Consider the following 15,447-nt stretch of genomic DNA (forward strand, 5'->3'; position numbering starts at 1 on the left):
AGTTGTTCTGCAATGAAGAGTTTCTGGAAAGGTTTTTGTGCAGTCCCTGTTATTCATTTGGAGTTTCCCATCTGGCCCTCTGAGATGTAGGTCTTGGCCATGTATGAAGTAGTCTGTTTCTTGAGTTGCTTGTAGAGATCTCTTGAATTGTTTTTCTTGAAGTCTTCTTCTGCCTGTAGTATTTGAGACCTGTTGTAGTTCCTCTTGGTTTTGCATATGATGCTTGCTGTTGTTTTTCTTTGTACCACGAAAGCCTGATGGTTGGACTCATCTTTGGACTGATTCCACTTTATCCAGGCTCTATGCCTTTCCTCTGCAGCTTGATCACATTCTGTGGTCCACAAGGGTGCTTTCCTTTGTTCGATGAAGCAGGTATAGTTTCATGAGCGGCATCCACTAGAGCCTTTTGAAGAGTAGGCCACCCTCATTTCTGTGTGTTCTTCTCAAGGGTGGTCTGGAAGTCGTAGTCCTTATCACTCAGCCAGAGGGTGTTGGTATTCTCGAAACCTTTGGGGTGTTGTGAGCTCTTCTCAAAGGCTGAAGGTTGGTCTTATCTACGGAGAGATAGTGGTCAGAGTCGAGGTTTGCTCCCCTCAATAACTTGATGTTTTGTATTTCATTGTGGCATCTCCTGTCAATAGCCACACGGTCTATCTGAAATTCACCCAGCATGTGATTTGGATTCCTTCAGGGCATGGCCTTCCTTGGTAGTCTCTTGAATGCAGTTGATTTTAGGACCAGATTGTAGTTGTCACATAGGTCTATGAAGCGCTCGCCATTTCTGTTGGTCCTCTTGTGGGCTGAATAACCGCCTACTCGCCTACTATCCTGCAGTACTTCTTTTCCTTGCCAACTTTCACATTCAAGTCACCCATGAGTATGATGGTGTGGTGGTTAGGGATCCTGTCTATGGTCTCTTCAAGGGCGTTCCAGTAGTATTCTACTGCTTCCAGATCTTTCCTATTGGTGTCATTTGTAGGCTTTCACCTGGTTTTACTTCATAGATCCGGTATCCTTGGGATTCTATTGCATCCTCTTCTGGGAACCAAGTCTCTTGTAATGCTGCTGTCTTTATGTTACACTTCTCCAAGACATCAATGGTCTGTTTGAGTTCATCAACCTTTAACAGTGAGTTCATGTTCTCTGTAGTTAGGTAAGTGATGTTCCTTTTCTTTTTCTGTTCTTGTTTATGTGAGGTTAGTAGTGATGGAGTACATGAAGATGCAGGCTCCCCAGAATACTTGCCCCATCATGACTGGGGGTGGGTTGGTTACCATCTGGGGTATTATTTCTGTTGATATTTCTCTTCATATTAAGTCCAACGAGTGTGTGTATGAGGTCACCGTAGTGGCTGACAAAGTTAACTCTCAAGGTTGTTATCCCTGAGGTATATTTTATCAGCCGCCACTAACATGTGGAACAGACGCTGTTGACTGCTTGCTTTAAAAACTTGGAAATTTTTGTTAAACGGGCGGTGAGCCTGATGGGTAATCAACTATAGCTAGAATCCTTATTAAACAAGGACTTCCTCGACGAGATTTCAGTGTTAGAGGTTTGGTACAAACATCAAATAGTGAACGTTTTTGGCCTTGCTTAAAGTCACTCATGTAAGGAGGCCGAGTCTTTTCGCGAAATCCTTCAGAAAATAATGAAAAAGAAAAGGTTGCCTCTTAAGACTAGCAATAGGCGACTTTAATACAAAATCGGTTCTCAGACAAAAGAAGACACAATCACAGGTAATCATGGAAGTGATATAAGAAATTGAGAATTTTTTCAGATTTAATTTTTTTTTTTTTTTATGCTACGTCCTAGTCTCGTTCCGTTGGACGAAGAGATATAACAATATCACTTACTTTCTTTCTCAAAAAATATTACAATGAAGATGCTGATTTCACCTGAATTACTTAACTTCTTGTATTTATTTTAATGATTCAATCTGTAACACCGTTATGTACCATGTTTTTGAGGCAAATACGATGAGAATATGATTTTTTTTCGAATTCTTATTCGCTGATGAAGTTTTTTGTCCCTTTAAACTTTACAGTTGTAATGGGATACAACCTGAAGCACATACTGTTTCTGTTTCTCTCTCTCTCTCTTTAAAAAAAAATAATAATTTTTTGCAGTCCCCCACGAGCTTGACGGCTCTTTCTATCTGAACGTTTGCAGCTACCAGTTTATCAACTAGCCGCAAAGCGTTGACGAAATCTTTATTTTCAAGGAACTGCGAATGGTCTTTCTTAAGGAACTCGATGCTTAAGTAAAATCTGGTAAAAGTAGTCATGTTTTATTACAAACAAAGTGTTCGATTCCATTGTTGATGACTTCAAGGGGTTAATAGATTTATACTTGAACCGTTTTATTATTTTACTCTGATTCTTCGTCCTCATGATTTAATGCATTGATCGTTTTCATTTTTGTATCGGAAGACAAGTTAGTTTCAAATAATGCATAGGTGACAGATTCTTGGAGCAGGTACCCTGATTTTTCAGTTTGTTCAAAGCGGCATGAGAGATATCACTATCGGCAACCTGATATTTATAAAGTCTTGAAAAAAATACTCAAATCAGTATTCTGCGTTTCGCCTGCAGAAGGTCAGAGAACTACGCTTCCACGAACATACTGGCAAGGAAAAGTACAGATATGACAAACTACGTTCTATTCTTGTGGAGATAACTGAAATTCATCACAGAACGCAATTTTCAAGCAATGAATGGTTTTTGCAATCCATCTTCCGTGAAGCATAGCTTCTGGATCATGCAAAGATATTCCACAAGATGGTACTTCGCCAAAAAAGATTGTAGTTAACCCTAAATATAATCTGTAATCCTCTCAGTGATGCTATTTTCCCAAAGTACTCCGAAAAAAATGGAGTATTCGAGAAACAATGATATGATCAAAGAGTTCCTTGACCTTCCTGAAATGAATTTATTGACATCGATTCCAGCAATTTTGTAAAGATTATTATAGTTGAATCTGTGCTTCTACAGCCCGTCTTTCTCTTGAAAACACTTTTCTTTCACAAGGTAAAACCAAGACACCTTTTTAGAAAAGATTTTGAATCAAAACATAAATACTTCGAGAAGTTCCCCCAATTGTGTAAAATAGAGATGCTTTAACACAAGACTGAAGACCTTTTCTAGTGAAAATTGCAGTACAGGCACTCCAAGACGCTGCTCAGTACCATCTGTTACTGTAGTGGACGGTAACATCAATAATCTTTCGTGTGTATGGGTACACAGCCGCTGTGAATTTTTTAAAGGAAGTCATATTAGTGCGTAGTCTGTACTTTTAATCTGGAAATAACATTTTATTTCAGTATGTAACAGCCTGCTGCAAATTCTTTTCCTTAAATTAGTTCTTAATTTCAGTAAGCTTTTTCTCGCAGGATTTTTCCCATGACCTGTAAATTTAATTCTTGTTGACAGTGAAATCGTTGATACTTTGATCTAGCAATTCGGCAGTAGCTATCAAGATGTGAAATGCTTCCCTGCCATTCATCTTCCACGGATCAAAGGCAGGATCAAGCATTACAGTCATTACTGCTTGACGTCCTCTTTTACCAGTTGCGATGAAATTTTTGGTATAGTGTAATCAGTCGATGTTCCAGGAGCTTCCTCGAACTCAAGTGATTCTGATTTAAAACTACTTAAATTGACTTCACCAATTCGGACGTTGGTCACAGAAAAAAATGGTAAGAAAGATCTGAAGGATAAAAGGCTAAATGACCTAAATATGAGTGAAAATGACTAGTGGACTTCTCTTTTACATTACCTGAAAATGTATTTGTGTATAAAATTTATGTTAGAAATTCATAAATAAGTGACTTACAGAACTGCTGAATTTTACATCCTCAGTTCTCTCTCCTCATTCCAGTTCTCCCTGCTCGGTCAGATGTTCCTCTCTGCTTCTCATGTAACTGATAATTGTTACATTAAATGTATTTGCAGTTGCATGCATGTCCGAAGGAACATTGAATCGTTCTTCTTAACAACACAGGCACTGCAATATCGTATTTATCCGCCAAAACAGGGGAGCGACTTTCAATGAAACTGTCCTCCCACTGTATGAGAACTACATAATGTGAGTACAAGATGTGACGCAGGAACAGCGACGTTGGAAGTCTACGTCTGGCCGTGGGTCGTACACAGAGAGCCAAAGTGGTTAATGCGACCGCTCGCGTAGAGCGTGAAATCCGTATTCCAGTCCTGATCCAACACAAATTTTCATGGTCGTCATTTCCATACACAGCTGATGGCTGTTCGTATTCGCAAGTGCAAATATATAATGGCTGTAGTCGCAGCAGTGCCTGTTTCTTCGGCCATGCATGCTGGTGTTGCAGTACTTGTTAAGATACAGAAGCGTCTAACACATAACGCCAAACATCTAACAATTAGCATTTAATGCCTCCAAGCAAGAAAACAATAGCGTGCAACAGAGGGATGCAACAGAGGGATGCAATTTTCCGCCCACAGTAACTGACATCCACCAGCTTTCGAGACTGGTACATAGCATTATTACTACTCATCAACATTCAGTTGAAGTACGTAAGCAATGCTTGCGATACTTCCATTCAAAAGGAGTTGGCAGCTCTAGGCGTTAGGTGATAGGTGTTAGGCGCTAGGTGTTAGAAGTTATGCGTTGTGATATATCTGTTACAGTGAAACACCGAAATCTGGAGAATGTCGACTTTCACCGGTGAACGTCAACTTTCACATAGTCGCTTAGTGTATGTCCGAAATATTTGCTAAATACCCTTATTTCACACACCGGTAAATATTGACATTCACCTTGCACTAAGAGTGAATGTTGAACATGTTGCAGATTTATATTTTCTTCTCCATAATTCAGTCGCTATAAAACGTCACAAGTGTGACGTAACTTTTTCGCCTTTCTCTCTGAAAGGAATGGCCAAAAATTTAAATACACAGTAGTCTACATGAGAAAAGAAAATAATAGTTATAAAAATTACTTACTTGTGTGACTCAAATCTTATTTATTGCAACAACTTAAACTATTATGACACACAAGACTCCCTTGCTTTTACAACTGCATTTATTTGTCGAACACTTCCTCTTGCAATGACAGCGTGTATAGCCTTGTCTCCCGCTTCTCGAATTAGCTGCAGCTGCTTCTCTCAGCGACATTTCTTGAAAAGAAATCTCATCAATGGAAAGTAATTTTTCTTTACAAATTACGAACTGATTACGTGCGTAAAGCCGCTTGAGAGTACCATTTTTACTTGCCAGTTTATAGAAGTCGGAGTCTTCTATTCCAACAACAACCGCTAACACATTTCGGCTATCTGTACTACCACGGTCGACATCAGTGGCTGGTGTTCGTACATTATCACCAATTTGAGCAGGAGGAAATTGTTTTTGTGAGGTTCGTAACGTCTTTGTTGCTTGTGAAACGTCCCCTTAGAACAATTATACATGACTGTCCTTAAACTGACACACAATATTTTTTAGCACAACGCAATCTGGCTTTCAATAATCTCTACATGAGAAAAGAAAATAATAGTTATAAAAATTACTTACTTGTGTGACTCAAATCTTATTTATTGCAACAACTTAAACTATTATGACACACAAGACTCCCTTGCTTTTGTTTTTGTGAGGTTCGTAACGTCTTTGTTGCTTGTGAAACGTCCCCTTAGAACAATTATACATGACTGTCCTTAAACTGACACACAATATTTTTTAGCACAACGCAATCTGGCTTTCAATAATCTCTACAAAAGAATGGCTCTGACTAACATTAACCTATACCTTTTACAAATCACTTACCTCACAAAAATCTTCGTTACTCGAGCTACTGCAATACAGCGAGCGCCACTACTGCCAGCTAAATAAAAGGTTCAAACTACGGAAGGCACTAACTACTGATAGGCATAGTTAGCAAATGAAAGATTTTAATAGAGAGCAAACAATGTACTTACCTTAATAGTGTTGAAAAATCATAATATACATAGCAGTTCATGACATCCAGTCTTACAAATTTCAAAACTCCGCCATTTCTCCCCCCCACATCCACCACTGCTGACGGCTCACCTCCAACTGCGCAACGCTACGCGCTGTTAACATCCAGCTGCCCAACACTACAATGGCGAGTATTACAACAATGCCAACCAGCCACTGACTGCACACAGCACAGCCAGTGATTTTCATCAGAGCGCTACGTGGCGTTACCAATATAAAAAACCTAAACAGCCTACTTACATAGCCCCCATGCTCCCCACAAAAAAAATTTACAAATTGTTTTGGGCAGAGGCCAATACAGATTTGAAAATTTTTTTCATAATTACAATAACAAAGAAATGAAATGCACACACTTATCGAGACAATGTTGGTCAAAAGCTAAAATTTTCTCACAGTCTATAAAGACAGTCCTGATCATTCATCACAGTAAAATTGCAGTGTTTTTCTCAAAGTCTGAGCAGTAAAAGAAAATGGACACGGAAGTAGTGGATTTCCATGCAGTCTTGAAGAAGTAGTGTTGTCCTTCCAACGGAAAGACAGTGCTGACTCTTGACATGCAGACAGGTAATGGTCCACCACAGAGCAAACCCACAGCAGAGTCATTCGAAGTTTTGAAGAATATTGGTAGGTAGCTCATCACATAGCAGACCCACTGTAGTCCTGGTAGAGAGTATGGTATTGGTGGGCCACCAGAGGTGCAGACCCACTGCAGTCCTTGTAGAAATAATGGTATTGGTGGGCCATCAAAGATGCAGACCCACTGTAGTCCTTGTAGAGACGGCCAGCAGCCATCTGTTGCGACTGTGGAGGTGCACAATCACCGTCGAAGAGTCTTGCGGAGAATACAGCAAGTCCATGAACCACCACTTGTGCACTCGCAAAAAATTTTTTTGAAATGTCCTTAAAACCAGCAATGCTGTTAACTAGTCTCTTGCTGAATTATTAACACATGTGCAAACACTATCAGTCCCTACTTCTCACATATTGTCCATATACTATGACCAACAGAAACGTGTGCAGTGAAATGTAACTTACAAGTTACTTAATTCGATGAACTGGTGTCAATTACAATTTTATAACATAAGAATACAATAACAAAGGTACAAAATACATCATTAAAGAACATAACAATACAGATAACATTTGTAGTAAAACAGGCTTTACAAAAGAATAGAACTAACATATACATCAGTGTTACAGGAATTATGACATAAGTAACTACATAAAAGATCAGAATAACTTTTGAAACATCAACTTTACACATGAGCATTGAAACAAAACAGAATAAATAATGTCTAAGCATATTTACAAGGTAAATAACATATTATCAGAAAAATTCAACAACATTAATCTAATTAGCTAGACACATACAGACAGGAAAAACACAAATACACAAGGGAACACAAACACATAGTGGGATAACACAAAAGGAAAGGACAGGATTTGTTTTACTGCAGTATTTTGCATGGAGATCTCCCTTCATTCATCATTATTCCCAAAAAGTCATATCTAAGCCTGCTTTCTGTATTCTGTTCACATCCTATTTTAAAAATAGTTTTTCTCCACTGTACACTACTTTTTTTGGCCAAACCATTTTCTTATAGCTCCTCAATGCATTTCTTTCCCTTCATCACAACTCGTTCTCTTATATAGCCTACCCCATCTTAAGCTAACTTAAATCTACTGAGCTCAGATGCTAAACAAAGGGACGAGGCAATGCAGCAGCACAAAACAATTAACACAAACAGCAATGACAAAAAAATGGAAATTGGCAAAGCAAGCTACAGTAAATCTAAATTACCAAGCAATGCAACATTACAACTAATATGAGCCAATGTGCAGCAACAAGAAAAATAAATCAGTAGTAAAACTAGCTTAACAAAGCAATACAAAGTGAAATTTAGTAGCACTATGCATGGCAAACAGCAGCAGCAAATGCAATAACTTATATCTAAACATGACAAAGCTCAAGCAGACAAAATATTACACTAAAGATGGCCATGTCTAATACCTATGTCACAACTTAACACTAGGGTGATGCATCACAATTTATTCTACAAAAGAAATTACCAGGTACTTGAAAAGAAAATTCTGCATGCAATTCCTGTGAAGGGAAATGTCTTTTTGAGCTCCTTTGTTTTTTTGAAGTACATCATAAAGTTATTCTTTATTGGGTCTGTAGGCATAAAATATTTATATTAGTAAATCTACAAAATTTTATTTTAACCAATGCTGCAGGGTAGCTAGAAACGAGATATTAAACAAATTGAGCAATCTCTCAACTAGAAAGACAATAGATGTAAAAATGTTTCTCATCATTTCATTAGGCATTTTAGCAAATATCATAAATTAAGAGCTCCAAAGTGTAATCATACGTTTTCAAGTTTGAGCATGTCGCATTTGCGATGCTTTCTACAAAGAAATGTCAATAGCGAGGATAATGGCCTCCTTTTTTCTCCACCTAATGGCTTTCTTTTGTCAGACGACTATCTCTCAGCTGGGCACCCAAAACACATTACGTCAAGGTCACTTACCTTTCTTACCGAAATATTTACGAAACCGGTCTCATATAAAAATTTCACAGGTCAAGAATTTGTGTTAGAAATGTGTAGAAACAAAATCCTTTAAACATAACAGAGTCCAAAAAATTTTTGCGCACATTGTGATACATTCATGCATATACACACATTTCATAACTCTTAAAGTATGATTCTTGGTTTCTAACATTCTTTTTCACAAACCAGAGTCCCTAACCAGTATTCATTACTCCTTACCTTGTTACACATATACATATTTGTCGACACATCAATCTTACATCCACACTTCAATATTTCATCATAATAAATATGTAGCATAATCAGATTCATTGTATAGCATCAGCTTATTGATCATGAACATACCTCAAAAGCATAATACACATCGTCGTCGTAATAATAACATCATAACATCTCAGTCTAATCTCAAAAACGTCGTAGCTTTCTGCAGTAATTTCAAAACCTAAAGAAAATTCTCTGCTCATTTCAAAAGTGTCATCTACCTCAAACGTACTTTAAAAATCATGATCCCATACCAAATACATCATTCGAAGCTCTCATAGTATCACAATGGTTCCAAAAAATATGAAGGGTTCACACAGTACAGACAAAATACAATTTCATAAGTGTGAAGTTATCTAGATGTGTAATTGCGTAAACATCTGTCACTGATGTAGTAAAATAAATATTTGTCTCTCTCAGTTAAATGATCAGATAGCTGTGTAATTCTGTGTTAGAGAAATATGGTACCGATTTGTAAAGTTGTATAAGCAAATACCATATTAGCTAGGGCTCCTTGTGTTTGCCAGACACATGGTACACAAAGTAAACGTGTACCCCCCTGAGGATTAATGTAATTATACCCTCAGGTGTTACAGATTACAGCAATGGAATGAAATGTATCATGGAAAACTTTCTTTGTAATTCAAAAATCTTGAAAAATAAATGGCTTAAGTACAAAATTAATCTCTCAGATGCGTGTCCTGTAGCGCTAAATGTGCGTCTTGCTGTAAGATAATTCTGTGGAAGTGTTGTAGTTATCGTCCTCTGTAAGCAAAGTTCTGCTGAAGTCAATGTACTTACCTCATCATAAACGAAAGTGAAATGCTTGGCGTATAGATATCATAGTTGTTATGTACCTTACCGTGATCAAGAAAGTACTATAACGTAACGTATTGTTGTGCTACGGAAAAGGCTATCTCATTGTAGCTATACCACAGAAGTTACTACTAAAACATCTTTTACTTTCCAGAATAATACAGAAAAACTGTGCAGATATAAAACAGATACACCGCAAAAGCAACAATGTAAATTGCGTCACATTTTAGTAGCGGCGCGATATAATCGTGTAACTCTCAAATAAACTAACCACTGTGTCATCTGGTATCTCACAGAAAGTACTTTAAATCCAGAATGTATTTTTAAGTAAACCAAAACGTTGCATTAAAATCTCATTAGAAGTACCAGTATATGTTCTAAGTATGTAAGCCTTATAGTCGTTACGTAATCGTGCAACTAACAAGCAAGAATGTACACACACAATAACACTGTGACGTCTGTTCACTATAACAATGCATTCGTAATTTCTGTTTAAATAAGTTCTCTTGGTTCTTCATTGGATATTTAACTTCAAACATTGTTGCATGGTAACAGTTTCTATGTCTGACAATGCATACTAGAAATGTGAAGTGAAAAGTTTTATGGCAAATACAAAGTTAAAAAGCAGATTATCTTTCAATAAACGGTTTTACATGTGAAATGTGGTGTAAACCTTTACTCTTCCTAGTACGCAGAGTTTCAACTTCAACGCAATTATCATGTGGTATACGTCGGTAAGGAATGCCAAATTTTTTCTCAAGGTTAGCGTCTATGTTATTTTTCTCTGAGCCAGCCGCGCACGTGGCTCCCTGCGGTGCGTGTCATTGTCTGTCTCTTTGTTGGCGTGCGTCGTTATAGGGATTAGGAGACCTAACTTCTACAAATTCACCTTGCCCAGAGGGCCCAGCCCTGTTTAAATCCCGCCAGTTCTGATGAAATTCAGGTCTGTCGTTATGATTATATCGTCTGTCGTCATGTCGGTAGTTCCTGTAGTTTCTTTCTTGTCGGTTAAGTGGTGGAGAATTTCTCCCTGAATTATCACTGCACGGTGGACCGTTGCGTCTGAAGTTATTCTGTCTCCCGTGATAATAATAGTTCTGGTTGCCATATTGTCTGTTTCTATGATTGTCTCTGTCATATTCATTACTACGGAAATGTGATCTTTATCTGTAATTATTACTCTGCCAGTGGTTGTCATATGGGTGGTGTCTGTTTTGTTCACGATTTGCGTTGTAAGAATAGCCTTGTCGTGTCCAGTTATGATTTCTTTCGTCGCGGAATTGTGACGGATGTGACCTGTAATTGTTGTGTTCCTGTTTTCGCGTTCCGCGATTGGCAGTGTCAATTTCTATTTCTTGTAAGAGTCCCTGAAAAGCTTCGATGACGTCTTTGCAACGTCCTGTCAAAATACTATGTCGTAAATGTTCAGGTAATTTGATTAAGCAAATGCGGATGAGTTCTGAGGGGCTGTATGGGTTTGACAGGTACTGATTCTTATGCAACATTTCTTCAAAATAATTCACAAGACTGGAGAATTCAGATTGTTCGAAATGTTTCATCATTATGATGCTATGTTTTACTCGGTCTTGTGCAGCTTGAGACCAATATGCTGAGAGGAAGGCATGGTAAAATTCTCCTTCACTGTGACAATCGTGAATGACCGATCGCATTCTTACAGCTGGTTCATTCTCTAAATAGCCACACATAAATTCTAATCTGTGCTCTAATGACCAGTTGGGAGGAAAACAATGAGAGAATTGATGGAGCCACGCTTGTGGATGAATGTCGTTGCCAGAATTCTTGAATGTTTTAAATTTACGTGTAGTAATGAACAGCTTATAGTCAAAATCATCGTGTCGTCGAGTCGCACAACGCTCATAGTTACGTCGTTTCGGCGGTTCCATCTCAAAATTCAATGCTCCTTGCCAATTTCTTTCATAATTTCTGAAGTGTCCTGTGTTATTATTTTGTGGTTGTTCTGTATTTCTATGTCCCTCTTCCCGTACTGGAGCGCGTGTGTCCTCTGAAATATGTAATTCTTGTATTACTTGTGCCAACTGATCTTGTACTTCCCAGATTTCTCTTTTGTACAGTGTATTGATTTGATTTTGATTTTGTTTGAATTTTCTAATTTGTTCATACTCTTCAGTGTCAGTAAAGGCTACAGGTCTTGTGTCATTCAGATCATCATCTACCTTTGTAGATAAGTTACTGAACTGATCCGAAAGTTCGGCTACTTTCTTCGATAGTGTACTTATTTCCTCAGTGTGTCTTTCTGAACCAAATTTCAGAGTGTCCATTTGTGTTGAAATCGTATCTACTGTGTCCTTTAAGTTTTCCTGAGTTTTTGCAAGTTGCGTAACCGAATCGGTAGATGCAACTGAGTCAATTTTAGCTTGCAAGGTCTCATGATTTTCATGAACAATAGTTTGCAGTTCTTTTATGGCTGCTTCGTGATTCTGTAATGCATTTTCATGCCGCGAAAAAATAGGTTCAAAATGCTCACAAATTTGTGTTTTTACGTCATTACAGACTTTTTGACATTTCGATTCAATGTTATGCAACTCAGTAGTTAAATCTTCAGGTGTTTGTTCAAGTGTGGTGTCTAACTTTTGAAGCTTTTGCTGTGTTTGTCTCTGATTTTGTTCCATTGTGTCTAACTGTTGCTGTGTTTGTCTCTGGTGTTGTTCCATTGTGTCTAACTTTTGAAGATTTTGTTCCATTGTGTCTAACTTTTGAAGCTTTTGCTGTGTTTGTCTCTGATCTTGTTTCATTTGTTGCATTAATTGCAATAATAATGTGTTAGTGAAACTTCTTGGCAGATTAAAACTGTGTGCCCGATCGAGACTCGAACTCGGGACCTTTGCCTTTCGCGGGCAAGTGCTCTACCATCTGAGCTACCGAAGCACGACTCACGCCCGGTCCTCACAGCTTTACTTCTGCCAGTATCTCGTCTCCTACCTTCCAAACTTTACAGAAGCTCTTCTGCGAACCTTGCAGAACTAGCACTCCTGAAAGAAAGGATACTGCGGAGACATGGCTTAGCCACAGCTGGGGGTTGTTTCCAGAATGAGATTTCCACTCTGCAGCGGAGTGTGCGCTGATATGAAACTTCCTGGCAGATTAAAACTGTGTGCCCGACCGAGACTCGAACTCGGGACCTTTGCCTTTCGCGGGCAAGTGCTCTACCATCTGAGCTACCGAAGCACGACTCACGCCCGGTCCTCACAGCTTTACTTCTGCCAGTATCTCGTCTCCTACCTTCCAAACTTTACAGAAGCTCTTCCGCGAACCTTGCAGAACTAGCACTCCTGAAAGGAAGGATACTTCGGTAGCTCAGATGGTAGAGCACTTTTAGTTTTCAAAGGTCATAGCTGGACAAGCTTAGTTAAATGATCTTGATACACCATTATGAACTTATATTCGCCATCTCTGTCTGACTGCAGATCTATTAGATCAACTTGACATCTTGAGATTAATTCAGAACTAACCATTGGCTTCACAACAATACCTTTCTTAGGTGCACTGTGTTTCATTTGACACTGTTTGCATAAATTTAAATACAACATTACAACTTCATATGTAATATTTTTGTATTTAACTTGCAACTCCTTAAGCATACGTGTTCTTCCTCCGTGGCCTATTCTGATGTGAGTTTCATATAGTATACTGTACAATTCTTCATTGGTAACATAATACTGTATGTTCGTTTCCCCTGGGTTTAATGGTACAGTTAACTTCTCTTCATCATTAATTTTTAAAATATCAAAACGTTTTAATCGTCTGTAATCCAAAGGTGTGTTGCATTTAATTTTAGCACAAACCACTTCAGAAAGTATTTTAGAATACTTTTCTTGCGAAAAATAAAAACAATTCTCTTCTCGTTTACCGGCAATTAATGCATTTAACTTTTCATGAAAAAGATCACGATTTACTGCAGTATCCATTTAGTATAAATTAGGGCGTCGGAAAAAAAATAAGAAAACGTTGCTCGCGTTATCAAAGCTTGCATAAGACTGACAAAGCTGATTGACTCCGAACAGAACAAAGGATTTGGCAGGAGAGAGACAGTCGCTTGTTTTTTGACTCTTCTGTTTTGGACCTCCACCAGAGCATATCTGTGACGCACCGGAGAGGGTCCGAATGTACAACAATGTAATGAAATATTCGATCTTTCACCGACGTATTTGGTATCCGTTGACATTCACCGGTGAAAGTCGACATTCTGCAATTTAGGCCACTCACGGTAACATATCCTTTATGCATTAGCTGCTAGGCATTATGCATTACGAGTTACGCATTAGGCGTTAGGGCCCTGTTTTTGGATCTACAGGTCCAGGTTTCATGTTCCAGTGACAGCATTTTTGTTATAAAGTCATCAGTGACCTTATAGCCTGGCGACATCACGTGACGGAAATGGTCCTGAATGCGCGACTTAATCAATATGGTAGATACTCTGAAAAATTAAAGATGGATGGTGGAGGAAATAAATTGGCTTCAACAAAAGTAAATGTATCGACTTAGCCCAAAAATGAAACAAACACAAATACCACAAATTGGATTGTATGCTTGTGGACACACATCACGGAACATACACGTTTTGGTGCAATAGATAGCTTTCCTCGTCTATGTTGTATGACTGAGCACAAAATTGTGACTGACATCTCAGTTAATTCAGAAAACTTGGTAAAACTCTACCTGGTCTGCTACTGTTATTTGCGGGGTTTCAAGCATCAGCGACTCGGATCTGTGTTACTACAGCACATCTTTTCCTCAAAAACGCTTTCATATGTCTAATACCTTCAACATATGTTTTCAAACAAAACATACGGCATCATGTTTGTTTATTACTGCTGCTTCAAAAGCTAATGCATTAACACAGAATTGAAAACTTCGATCTGAGAGAATTTTGCTAGTTCTTTTAGGTAGTAAGTTCAACGTCCGAAATATGCCTAAAACTTTTTATCGGTAGCTTCGTGTATTTTAATAAATACTAACTTCCTGTGATGCCTAACTTTACTGTCTTCTCCCTCTAGCCCGCCATAAGTCCGGAAGAACAGACACAGTTTGATCCCGCAGCCATTATTACTCAAAACACAAAGAAATTTTAACATTAGCTGCTAGTGGGCATTGTTTTAAATCAATGGTAAAAGTTGAAAATTTGTGGCGTGCTGGAATTCGAACCCTGGTCTCCTGCTTAATAGGCAGATTCGAAGCTGAAGGGAGGCGTGCCAAGGTACTCCGTGTAGAGGCGAGGACCACTGTGTCCGTATGGCGCAGTGGTCAGTGCATCTGCCTAGTAATCAGGAGATTCAGGTTTGAATCCTGGTCCGCCACAAATTTTCAGTTTTCTTCACTGATTTAAATCAATACCCGCTAGCAGCTAATGTTATTAATTCCTTTGTTGTTAAACAAAATGGTTGGAACCTGCTTTGCAGTGGAACACCGATGTAGAGCGCAGGGGTTTTATTCATTTATTTTTTAGAGAATCGCCTCACCAGGATCTATTGTTCTGACATTTAAAGCAAGTCTAAATTTAATGAACCATTTATTTACTCAAAATCTCTATGTATACCACCTTAAACTGATGGAAAATAACTTTCTGACAAAATGAAACTAAAGTCTCGAAATGTTGACTGAGAAACTGCTCCAATAAAACATGCATAAAGTCGTCTTAAAATATTGAAACACAGAGTTCTATAGAAGCTTGTTTAATCATGACTGTCCCGCTAACACCGTAGGAGACAGCTCATCTACTTTGAAGACTGCTTGCGAACCACTGCAAGAATTCGTAACCGTGCAGCTCGCAAATGCAATGAAACCGAGTCCAAGAC

The sequence above is a fragment of the Schistocerca piceifrons genome, chromosome 2 (assembly GCF_021461385.2).
Source record: "Schistocerca piceifrons isolate TAMUIC-IGC-003096 chromosome 2, iqSchPice1.1, whole genome shotgun sequence".
In the NCBI taxonomy this organism is placed as follows: domain Eukaryota; kingdom Metazoa; phylum Arthropoda; class Insecta; order Orthoptera; family Acrididae; genus Schistocerca; species Schistocerca piceifrons.